The 12,602-nt window shown below is 55.5% G+C and overlaps 1 protein-coding gene across 3 annotated transcripts in view; it reads left to right on the top strand.

The window, feature by feature from the left end:
* Positions 1–12,602, top strand: part of SHISAL1 (shisa like 1) — a 140,053-nt gene that overhangs the window by 48,636 nt on the left and 78,815 nt on the right. Inside the window, exon 1 of one of the 3 annotated variants that reach the window (XM_069581739.1) lies at positions 11,814–12,176. The exons of the other annotated variants lie outside the window; for them this stretch is intronic. The gene's annotated coding sequence lies outside the window, so the exon portion shown is untranslated. Of the gene's footprint in view, positions 1–11,813; positions 12,177–12,602 lie in introns of those variants that run through there. 3 annotated transcript variants of the gene reach the window in all.

Here is a 12,602-nt window from a genome sequence, read left to right as displayed (position 1 = left end):
TCCCTCTCTCTCCTCTCCTCCCAAACAGCTGGCTGGGCTCAGCCATGCCCCAAGGATACCAGCAGCAGCTGGCCTCACCATGGGGGAGACAGGATGTGGCCCCCCGCCCCGCACACACACGGAGTGGGAGGGCAGCAGGCTGCTTGGGTTTCCAGGCTATTCTTGGCTGCTCGGGGCCCACAAGCAAGGTCACCCTGTTGTCCCCGAGAGAGAAGTGACTCAGATTTAGACACGCAGACAGAGGGCCTGCCCTGCTCCGGAAGGCGAGGGCCGCTTCTGGTCCCAAGAACAGGCCAGGGCGAGTGGCCAGGTGGGAACCCGGCCACGAGGCCCTTTTGCTGGTCCTGTTCTCTCTCATTTAGTGGGCACACAATTCTGTCACTGGTCATCACTCCCCAGCTGGTGCCAAGGCCCCAAGGCCTGGGATGCCCGTAGCCACCAACTACGGTGGTGTCATCTTAGCACCCAGACAGTGCCTGGCACATGGGAGAAGCTCCGGCAATATTTGTTGAATGAGCTGACTAGTCCGTGCACCATCCCCAATCTTATTTTTGAGAAATATGTACTGTCTGGTGGGGGAAGGCAGATACTTTATTAATACTAACTGTAGCTGATTGTGAGCACAGTTCGGTCAGCTTGGCATATTAAGCACAGCCACACCTCATCAATCCTGGTGACAGCCACACAGGAGAGAATCCTGATCTTACGCACGAAGAGGCCGGCCCTGGTGAAGCTGGGGGTCACCTCCCACAGGGACCTCTGTGCTGACTTAAAGATGGGCGGGCAGGGATGGGAGACCCTGGAGAAAAGAGATTTCCCTGGGCTCCGAGGTGGACAGTGGGGTCTGGCCTTCCAGAAAGAGCACCGCATGAGCAATGGGCCCAGGAGCCTGAAGGCACCTGTGGGGAGGAAACCAGGGCCCTTCAGCGAGTCTGCCGGCGCTCACAGTGAAAGGCTGGGTGTCCACGGGCACTGGGGGCCAGAGGAGAACTTGGGGCTGTGTTTTGGTGAGATCATCTTGGCTGCACATGGAGGGGACACAGGAGGGCCCAGGACAGCTAAGGGGACTCAGGACCAAATCCAGCCAGGGCTGTCAGGAGTGTAAACAGCCGGAGCGCCAAGAGTTGGTGGGGTGAGGGGTGAGACGGTGGCCAAGGATGATGCCAGGTTCCAGAGGCGGGTGTGGAGGGAATGGGGTGGAAACAAACGAAGTCTCCAGGCTCTTCCCCTTAACCTTGATCTCTCATCCACTACTCCCTCCGCCTCATCTTCCTGCCCAGCCAGCACCCCACCCACTTGACCAAGCACCTGTCCAGCTCTCCATCACACACACCGGCCAGGCACCTGCCCATCTATGTGCCCACCAAAACACACGCTCAGGCATCCCTCATCTCCCAATCCAGCATGCAATCTCCTCTAATGACGGTTACCAACATCAAATTACTTAACGAATATACTTGGAACAGATGCTTGGAAGAGTGCCTGGACCCTCAACAAGTGCCCACCCATCATCACCTGCTAACCCATCTAGCCACACATCTATCCCTCATCCACCCATCATTCTCTCATCCATCTGTCCATCAACCCCCACTTCATTCATTTCTCCATGAAGCTCTCCATCTAGCCAAACATCTTCCAGCACCTTCATCTTTCCATGAGCCTATTCACCCATCATCCACCCACCTCCTCACCCATCCATCCATCCATCCATCATCGATCCACCCATCCACCTACCTACTCATTATATACGCATCTATCGATCTCTCCATTCATCCATCCAGCTTTTCACCCATTCCCACATTCTCGGCACTGAATGCCCAGTCCTCTGTTCATTTCTCAGGGTGTGAAGACATGGAACCATGAACCCTCCACAAGGACTCTCAGTGTCATCGGGAAGGGCAAGCCCACACAGAACAAGCACCTACCGAAACATGAGTCTTTGTTCTAAAGGCCACAGTGATGCAGAAAAGGCCAATCTGTGTGGACTTATCAGGGGAGTCTTCCTGGAGGAAGGAGAGCTGCCTTCTGAACTGATTTCTCAGGACCCTCCCCAATACTAGCTCACCAGCCAGCTTGCACAAATCAGGCTCCAGTGTGCTCCGCTCCACCCACCGCCCCTCTGGGTGCCTCTCACCTCTGCAAAAGTTATCTTGTCATTTTTCGCTTACGACACACCTAAGCTGTGGAGACAGCAAGCTCTTGTGTGGCTTTATCATAACAGTAATCAATAAGCGCTCCATCCTGAAGGTTTTGAGTCCACCTGCCGGCCCCAGGGAGGGAGGAGCAGAACTGGGAAGCGCTCAGGAGACAGGGAAGAGAGTTCTAATTACACCCTGGAATGAATCACTTACGGAAAGGAGCTTCACACATCATTATCTGCCGTGGGAAGAGCAGCCTATTTGGGGTGTGGGGAGAATTAATTAAAGTTGGGGAGGAGCTCAGGGAGCTGAGGAGGAAATGTACAAGGCAAGCGCCAAATGTGCTTATTAATAAAATACTGGTGCCAAGTTGCCGACGAGGCCAGCTTGTGCACCGAGTGTCCCGGCGGGTGCTGGGAGGGGTGTCAGCCGCTCCCGGCTCCTGGGCTGGGCCTATGAGAACCGCTTATGCAACTTCCAGGCCGGGCCCAGTGGTGGACAGTGTGGGTGTCCTGGAGCAGGTCAGACGCAGGCCAGCCCTTGGGGAGCTCCCGGCAGTGACAGAAGTGCAGACAGAGGCTCAGCGTGGCCAGAGCTGTGATGGACGGAGGGATCCACCTGGCTCAGAGGAGGCTTCCGGGAAGAGCAGACAGATGACCTGGTTCCTCAAGATGAAAAGAAGCCAAGAGGGACAGTCCAGGAAGAGGAAGCAGAGAGAGCTGGGATCTGGAGGCCTGAGAGCACCATCAAGTCAGGAAAAGACGAGGGCTGAGCAAGCCCAGGTGGCCATGAGGCAGGAGGTGGAGCTCGAAGGCAGACTTCATCCAGAAGGAAGGGGGAAGCCAGCAAAGGGCTTGAGCAGGAGGGTGCTGCTGTTGGGCCTGAGTTCCACGTGGGTCTCTTTGGCTCCCACTGGGGGACAGCCCACTAGGTGGGGGAACTGAGTAAGGGCGAGTGCTGGCTCCTGCACACTGTAGTCCTGTCCAGGCAGGAGGCACAGAGGCTGGGGCTGGCAGCTCCAGTGAACAGCAGCAAGGAAGATGTTTGGCTAGATGGAGAGCTTCATGGAGAAATGAACGAAGGGGGGGTTGATGGATAGATGGATGAGAGAATGATGGATGGATGAGGGATAGATGTGTGGCTAGGTGGGTTAGCAGGTGATGATTGGTGGGTGCTTGTTGAGGGTCCAGGCACTCTTCCAGCCTCAGTGGCTGGAAGTGGAGGGTTCTTGGGGCCCTGCCTGATGAAGCCAAAATGCCTGGTGACTGGCAAAGGCGTGGTCAAGGGCAGAGTGCCCACACAGATGGGTCCCTGTGTCCACAGCACTGCCCACATCCTGCTCTGACTGCCAGGTTCCGGGTCCCAGGTGGGGCCTCGGCCAAGCATGTGTGAGGAGCATCAGCCCTGTGGACTCCACCTCTGGGGAGGTTCCAGGAGGCTGCAAGCTGCAGCTGTTGCCCACCCACATCCAGCCCTGCTCCCTGCTGCATCTGATGAGGACCCCGTGTCCTCTTTCCTCCCCTAGCCTGCTCGGGGATCCCTTCATCTTTTTTGGGTGGAGGAGGAGACCTCAGCTTCTCTGACCAGAGATTCTGGCCTGGGTTTGAGAGCTGGGCTCTGGGATCACGCAGACCTGGGTTTCAGGAATCTTGGGTGAGTTAATTCCGACTTTAGTTTATGGGTCTGTGAGATGGGCATGATTTTAGTCCGCATCACATTAGGCCATATGAGGCTTGTCAGATGCACAGAACAGGACCCAGCCCAAGGCTCGAAGCCACTGGTTGTGCTTATTTTTACAATGCTGAAGACCCAAAGCCCCCAGTGTCATGAGCAACACAAAATAGGTGCTTAAGGCCTTGTGTCTATTATAATAATCAGTAAATACCAGACTATAGGTATTAGCTACTAGTGGGGTAGAGGTGAGGAGAGCCAAGTAGAGGCCCTACTGTGTGCCAGACACCTACTAATTTGGCCTTAGCAGACCATTTATTAGAGTCCCTGAAAGGTAGGAATTGTTGTCCCCATTTCAAAGATGAGGATACTGAGGCTCAGAGAGGGAAAGTGACTTCTGATGCAAGGCAGACCCAAGAGCCTGACTCCAAAGCTGGGAGCTTATTTTGTAATTTTCACACTAAAATAGGATGCTAAGGCAGTAAGAAGGCTTCATATGCCAGGGGACCTTGAGCAAGTCACTGGGTCTTTCTGAGCCTCAGTTTCCTTATCTGCAATTTGGGCTCATGCTGCTGACCTTGGAAGCTTGCTCCAGCAAGCCATTGTTCTGAGGTTCCATCTCTGCTGGCAGCACCCCAGGATATTCCCATGATGCTCTGGGGGTGGAAAGCAGCCCATATCCTCTTTGGCTGGGCTCCAAAACCAGGCATGGTGCTCTGAGAAGGTTTTAGAGCAATATGTGAGCAAGGCTGACTGCAGAGGGCCTGGCCCTTCACGTGCTCTGGGTCTAGGAGGGCTGAGACAAAGGCATCTATCTCCTGGACATCAAGATGGGGCCACATTTTCTCTGATCAAGAAAGTGATGCAAATAGTATAAAGCATTTTGAACTTAGTAATCTAACACAGGGCAGGCAGCAGCTGCCACTCACCTGCTGTGTGACCCTGGGCAAGGTACTTAACCTCTCTAATCCTCCCTACCCTCAGTTGAAATAAGGCAAAAATAATAGTGCCTTGCTTTGCGGGGTGCTGGTGGGATGCATGAGAAAATGTTTGCAAAGCCCCAGGCCTGGCATAAGGTGCATGAATCCAGACTCTGAAAGCTGGAGTCTCCTGTCCTTTCCCCTCTTCCAAAAGAGCCAGGGTCAGCTCGGGGAGCCCTTGGACAGGGGCTGTGGGCTGCCCCAGTCTGTGGCTGAAGGCACCGCCCCCAACCTTCATACTCCCCACCAAGCCCCCGAGTAGCTGTTCAGAGGTTCTGATTCATCACAGATGTTGATCGGTGAACAGGCCATGGCTGGCAGGTGGCCAGACAGGCAGGGGGCTACCTGGCCAGGGCCATGGGCCCGGCTCTGCAGCCAAGCTGGGGCCAGTGTCCCCATGGCCAGGATCCTCACCAGAACAGAGTGCAGACAGATGCTGGAACCCACCACCAAAGGCTTTTTTCCCTGGGCTCTGTGGAAACACGAGATTTTGCAATAACAAAGGTCCCTCTGTGAGGTGGGGCCAGATCATTTACAACATCGGGAGAGGCTGCTCAAAATAATCAAAGAAGTTTGAAATTCCGAGCCTGGCTGCGGGGCCTGAGCTGTCAAACCCCGGACAACCTGCCTCCCAACAGCTGTACTCAAGTGCAAGAAGCCAGCCCTGGGCTGACCAGCCAGGGCCTCACCCTCCCTGAGCCCGAGAGGCCTGACCGGCAGCAAGAACAGAGCAGGTGGGGAAACTGAGGCCTGGGGAAGCAGAGCCAGGGCGTGCTCCCAGTCCAGGGCCCTCTACTCTGCTCCTCCTTGCATCGAGGTCATGGCAGGGACAGGGCAGGGAAAGACCCAGGCTCAAATCCCAGCTATGCTGTTTCCTTAACCTCCCTGGGCCTACCTGTCAAAAGGGATGACTAGAAGCAAGTCCTGAGGCGGTCATGTGGATTCAGGGAGACTACCCGAGTGACAGCGGGGCCCACAGAGCACCCAGAAAGTGGGGGAGAAGGTAGATCCTCGTTCCAGTGAGGTTAGGTGACTCGCCCACGGCTTTACTGCTACAAAATCTATCATGGTTTAAGCTGCCTTGTCCTGCCCTGGGGGATTTAAAATGACTCATCTTTGCTCCTTGGAAGAAAAGTTATGACCAACCTAGACCTCATATTAAAAAGCAGAGACATTACTTTGTCAACAAAGATCTGTCTAGTCATAGCTATGGTTTTTCCAGTGGTCATATATGGATGTGAGAGTTGGACTGTGAAGAAAGCTGAGTGCCGAAGATTTGATGCTTTTGAACTGTGGTGTTGAAGAAGACTCTTGAGAGTCCCTTGGACTGCAAGGAGATCCAACCAGTCCATCCTAAAGGAGACCAGTCCTGGGTGTTAATTGGAAAGACTGATGCTGAAACTCCAATACTTTGGCCACCTGATGCGAAGAACTGACTCATTTGAAGAGACCCTGATGCTGGGAAAGATTCAAGGCAGGAGGAGAAGGGGACAACAGAGGATGAGATGGTTGGATGGCATCACCAACTCAATGGACCTGAGTTTGAGTAAACTCCAGGAGTTGGTGCTGGACAGGGAGGACCTGGAGTGCTACAGTCCATGGGGTTGCAAAGACTCGGACACAACTGAGCAACTGAGCTGAACTGAAGTGAATCTTTAGAACAAAGCCCCCATCCCACCCTCTAGACAGAGACTTCTGAGAATGGGCTGCCAGGGCAGTAGCAAGAGCTGGAGACCTCAGATTTCTGTCCCAGGCCAGCCTCTCACAAGCTGTGTGACCTCAGGTCTATTACACAACCTCCCTGGGCCCCCTCCCTACCTCTCCAAGATGAGGGTGCTCCCTGTCCCACTCCTGCGGTTTTTTGAGGTATAAATGAATGTGGAGGAAACGGGACTGAGAGACCCTGCATACGCCAATTATCTTGATTATCATTGTTGTTGTTATTATAATTCAGGGGCTGCCCATGGGGAGGGCTGGGCTGTGCAGGAACTGGGCTTCCAGTTCGGTGCTCAGCTTAACCTACCGATTTGCATCACATTAATTCTCATCATGTGCACACTGGGTCTGAGAGGCTGGTGAGATGCAGTGGGGCCACGGGAGCCGCCAGCTGCAGCAGAGCTGAACCCAGGACAGATGCACGGATGGATTCTGTCTTGTTCACACAAGCTGATGCCTCCAAGGGTACCGGTGGGGTGGGGGTGAGGGCCCTGAGGGTTTGGGTGGGAGTCTTTACCTCTTTACCTGTTAATCAAGAAGGTAAAGATCTTTTCAGTTCAGTTTGGTTGCTCAGTCGTGTCCGACTCTTTGCGACCCCATGAATCGCAGCATGCCAGGCCTCCCTGTCCATCACCAACCCCCGGAGCTCACTCAAATTCATGTCCATCGAGTCAGTGATGCCATCGAGCCATCTCATCCTCTGTCGTCCCCTTCTCCTCCTGCCCCCAATCCCTCCTAGCATCAGGGTCTTTTCCAATGAGTCAACTCTTCGCATGAGGTGGCCAAAGTATTGAAGTTTCATCTTCAGCATCAGTCCCTCCAAAGAAAACCCAGGACTGATCTCCTTTAGGATGGACTGGTTGGATCTCCTTTCAGTCCAAGGGACTCTCAAGAGTCTTCTCCAAAACCACAGTTCAAAAGCATCAGTTCTTCGGCGCTCAGCTTTCTTCACAGTCCAACTCTCACATCCATACATGACTACTGGAAAAACCATAGCCTTGACTAGATGGACCTTTGCTGGCAAAGTAATGTCTCTGCTTTTGAATATTCTGTCTAGGTTGGTCATAACTTTTCTTCCAAGGAGTAAGCGTCTTTTAATTTTATGGCTGCAGTCACCATCTACAGTGATTTTGGAGCCCCCCAAAATAAAGTCTGCCACTGCTTCCACTGTTTCCACATCCATTTCCCATGTAGTGATGGGACCAGATGCCATGATCCTAGTTTTCTGAATGTTGAGCTTTAAGCCAACTTTCACTCTCCTCTTTCACTTTCATCAAAAGGCTTTTGAGTTCCTCTTCACTTTCTGCCATAACGGTGGTGTCATCTGCATATCTGAGGCTATTGATATTTCTCCGGGCAATCTTGATTCCAGCTTGTGCTTCTTCCAGCCCAGGATTTCTCATGATGTACTCTGCATAGAAGTTAAATAAGCAGGGTGACAATATACAGCCTTGAAGTACTCCTTTTCCTATTTGGAACCAGTCTGTTGTTCCATGCCCAGTTCTAACTGTTGCTTCCTGACCTGCATATAGGTTTCTCAAGAGGCAGGTCAGATTTACCCCCTAGAAATTAAGGAATTTTGGTACAAGTGGCTGCTGGGTCAATTGGCTTCTCTGTAAAAAATTTAGCAGCTTAAAACTGCGCCCCTGTATTATCTCACAGTTCTGTGCGCGCAGAGTCAGGGAGTTCTCTGCTTAGGTCTCAAGAGCTGGAAATCGAGGCCTCGGCCTAGCTGGGCTCTTCGGGGAGGGTCTGGGGAGACTCCAGGCTCCTTCAGGGTGCTGGCAGAGTGCAGCTCCTGGCGATTGCAGGACTCAGGCCCCTGTTTCATCCTGGGTGTTGGCTGGGGGCTGCTCTCACCTCCCTGCCAAGACCCCTCCATCTCAGCATCTCACTGTCTCCCCCTCTTTTATATCCTCTTCTGCTGACAGCAGAGAAAACTCGACTCTTTAAAGCGCTCTACTTTTAAAGAGCTCCTGTGACTGGCTTAGGCACACCAGACAATCTCCTTATCTCCTGATCTTCTTAATCAGCTGATTAATAATATTAATTACATCTGCAAATCCCCTTTGGCCATAGCGGAGTAACACCCGGGGGAAGGCGATGAGGCCCTCTTGGAACTGGGTCTGCCAAGTGCCTTTTCAAAGCAAACAGAAGCCCTGTTTCCTCTTGGCTAGGACGGCTGTGAATGGTTCTGCCAGACCTCCTGCCAGCGCCAGAGGAGAAACTGTATCACACCCTGTGGCCCAGGAGGAGGCAGTGGGGAGGCCCTGGCAAGTTTATACCCCCTCGTCTGGCACAACTTGGCATCAGTACAGCGTGTCTGGCCTTAGGAAGGCCTCTGAACCAGATGACTGAGTGTTCTCACAAGTCTCGAGAAGAACACTCAGCTGTGGCAGTTATGGTGGGGTCTTGGAAAAGACGCTGATGCTGGGAAAGACTGAGGGCCGGAGGAGAACTGGGCAACAGAGGATGAGATGGTTGGATGGCATCACCGGCTCCATGGATGAGTTGAGCAAGCTCTTGGAGATAGTAAAGGACAGGGAAGCCTGGCGTGCTGCAATCTATCGGGTCACAAGACTGGGACTTTGCCACCCCCTCGTGACTCCCAGAGCCAGCTGGGAGAGTGGGAGCAGCAAGGGCATAAAGAAGGCAGGGACACCTGGTGCCTCCAAGGGGCAGGGCGGGGTGGCAGGAGAGTGCCGGAGGGCAGGCTTACAGGCTGTAGTTAGTGCCTTCCTGCGGTAGGCAGGCCCCGGCCTAGGGGCTTCAGCCTCCTTGGATTGAGAAGGAAACAGGCTCAAAGAGCTGAGCACCTTGCCCACCACCTCCATCCACTTCCTTGAGGGACCAAGTGGCCCCCAAGCCAGGCCCGCAGTTCGGACCCCACCTTGGCTGGATGACTTGGTCATGGGGAGCCCCAGTTCCTTACTTCTGGAATTTGGGAAGTGGGGGCTTAGAAGCCTAAGATCTTGAGTCGGAGCCTGAGGAGGTGGGAGGCGGAAGGACTCTGGGGTCCTTGGGACGGCCGGGGGCTGCTTCCTAGGGAGGTGCGGAATGACGGCAGAGCTGGCTTGCCGGCTGGTCGCGGCTCCTCCCCCGCCCACCCCAGGGGCTCAGCCTCCGCGTGCCTCCCTCCCCCCTTCCCAGAGGGGCTCACCGGGCCTGGACCTCGGCCGCCCTCCCCCCTCCCCGCCCCACTTCTAATTAAACAGCAGCAATTTTGACGTGGCAGGTGATCTTCTCGGGAAGCCTGGCTTTAAATTTAGCTCCCTCCCCAGCCAGCCCTTTGAAAAGGCTGCTCTCTCGGTGGAGAGCGAGGAGCGTGAGTCATCCGCCAGGCCGCCCGCCCGGGTGAGCAGCGTTTGCGGGGGAGCAGGCCTCCCGAAGACAGAGAAATAGTAAATAGGGCCGGGATTAAAGGCAGGCGAGGAGTGGAGCACCCGCCTAACTCGACTCACAGTAGGTGCTCAGAAAGGTGGGTAGCGGGGTCGGGGCCCAGCCCCTTTCATTTCTCCCCCAGCCCTGCCCTGAGTGGAAACACACAAATATTTGTTGAATGGGTCCATACAGGCCAGTATTTCTAGGGTCTCACCTGATTCCTCCAGAGGTCCCGGGGTCTGCCCTGCCCTGCTTCCATGCACAGCGTGTGAGAGGCTGAAAATGCTCCCCCATCCCCCAAAGATAGCCTCCGAAGAATCCCTGGAGCCTGAGGACCTTACCGTATATAGGACGGGAAGAAAGGGGCTTCAGAGGTGCGATTAAGGTCAGGATCTTGAGATGGGAGCTTATCCTGGATTATCTGTGGGCCCTAAATGCAATCACAGAGGAGCAGGGGTGGGGGGCTCAGACACACATAGAGGAGCAGCCACATGGAGACGGGGCAGACAGGTGGGAAGATGCTTGGCTTGACGGGGCCACAAGCCAAGGGTGCCGGCAGCCACTAGGAAGTGGAACTCTCCCGGAGAACCTCCCAGGGGGCCAGCCCACACTTTCAGCCAGTGACACTGATTTGGAGATTTCCGGCCTCCAGAACTGTAAGAGAGTATAAAGCTATGCTGTTTTAAGCCACAAGGTTCATGGATGTTAGTTATCACAGCCTCAGGAGACCAGTGCCCAGGACTTGGGAGAAGTGACCTTGCCTGTGCGCACACAGTTGGTAAATGGTCAAGCTGAGAGTCAACTCCAAGTCTGACTGGTTCCAAAACCCACGCATTTTTCTGCCCACTCTGCCATTTTCTGGAAGGACAGAAGGGCCACTGATATAGATGACGGCACTCACTTATTTGGGATAATCAACAGGACTATTTGATGTAGCCTCTCATTTACTCCCATGATGACTCATTACGGAGGTAGAATGATTCCCATTTCTAGGTGAGGAAACTGAGGCTCAGGGAGGTGAAGTGGCTTTGTTAGGGAGCCTGACCTGTAGGGAAAGGAAGGTACAGGGCCCTGGGTGCACACCAAGGGCAGCCCAGCCCAGCACAGGGAACAGCCACCTCTCAACCTAAGTCACCTCGCCACCAGCCCAGCACCCGGCCCTCAGCCAGTTTCATAACCTCTTTGCTCCTTTGTTTCCATCATCCCATGGGGTAATCATGGTCCTCCTCCTTGGGAGGGTTTACAGAAGCTGGGCAAAGTGTGTCAAATATCCCGCCTCATCTAATCTTTAAAACGTTTCGAGAAGGAGATGATGCTGTGACCTGTTTAGAGAAGAAAGCTGTCAAAGGTGTGGTGGTGGGGGTGGGGGCTGGAATCTGGGCTCGAGCCCTGGTCCTGTCTTTTTGCAGCTGTGTGGCTCAGGGCAGTTGCTCTAACCTCTCTGAGCCTCAACTGCCTCACTTGTAAAATGGGGAAGCCAAGACCCAGCACTGTGGTGAGGAATAAGTCAAACAAGGTGTGTGACGGGCTCCGCCTGTTTCTGGAGAGGTGCAATCAATGTCTGTAAAAATGGGGCCAGAGCCGGGGACACTGTGGACGTGGGCTTTGCAGGGGTGAGGTCCACGGCACCCTGGGCACTCAGAGCCACTGTCCCTCCCTGATCCACGGATCAGGGAGCCATCCTCACTGCCAGACTCTCTGCCGGGCCGTGGAAGAGGCTGTAGTGGCCCCTATATGACCAGCTTTACCCCCAGAGGTCACTGGGCCGGGGCCAGGTGGGGAAACTGAGGCTTAGTGAGGTTGGCTCAGTCTGGCCCCGGGCGGTCCTGCAGGTGTGGGGTGAAACGGGGGGGCGGGGGGGGGGACGGGGCGGCTGCTGGGGAGGAGAAGTGGAGAGAAGGGCGGATTGGAACAGGGGCGGGGAGCCCACGCCGTCCTCACGGAGGCCCGAGGAAGTCGGGGTTTTCTCATTGGAAACTGGCCAGATCTGGTCTGCTGCGAAGGAGTCTCCGGCCCAAGTCTGACCGTGCCAGGGGCCACCTCAGCCTGACCCCGGCCCTGACCACCTCCGGAGGAGGGGCCGCCTGGAGGGGATGTCTGGCTCAGCACCCGCAGCGGGAGGCGCGCGGCAGGTGGGGCCCTCCAGCGGCCGGCCGCCGGAGGAGGGGAGGCTGGAGGGGCCGCCCGGCCAGCAGCCAGGTGGCCGGAGCGGGGCTGGTGCGCCCCTCGCCCGCCCCCCTACAACAGCTGCGCCGGCCCGAGGGCTGGGGAGCGGCCAGGAAGGAGGCAGGTGAGTGTGGCGGAGCTGGGGAGACGGCGATGGGGTGCCGGAGGAGGAAGGAAGAAAGGAAAGGAACAGAAGGGAAAGAAAGCGGGAGCAGAGCGGTAAGGGGACAGCAGACAGGAAGGGGGGAGGAGGGGAGGAAACAGTGAGAAAGGGGGGAGCAGAAAAGAAAGAGGAGGTCGCGAAAGGGAAGAGACGCAGAGATACACGACCGGGGCGAGGGCGAGCTCGGGGAGGAAGAGAGATTGCGAAAGGAGAAACGGGGGGAGAGAGAGAGAGAAGGGAGCCGCGGGCGCTGGGCGGGAGCGCGGGGCGCCGCGAGCCGGGAGAGGGGGCAGCAGAGGGCGAGCGGCAAGCGGCAAAGAGTGAAGTGGGCACGGCGGCGGCGGCGGCGGCGAGCGCAGGGCCGGCGAGCATGAGCGCGGCGGCGGC

This window comes from Ovis canadensis, chromosome 3, assembly GCF_042477335.2.
Source record: "Ovis canadensis isolate MfBH-ARS-UI-01 breed Bighorn chromosome 3, ARS-UI_OviCan_v2, whole genome shotgun sequence".
NCBI lineage: Eukaryota > Metazoa > Chordata > Mammalia > Artiodactyla > Bovidae > Ovis > Ovis canadensis.
This window is presented reverse-complemented; position numbering and strand designations above follow the sequence as displayed.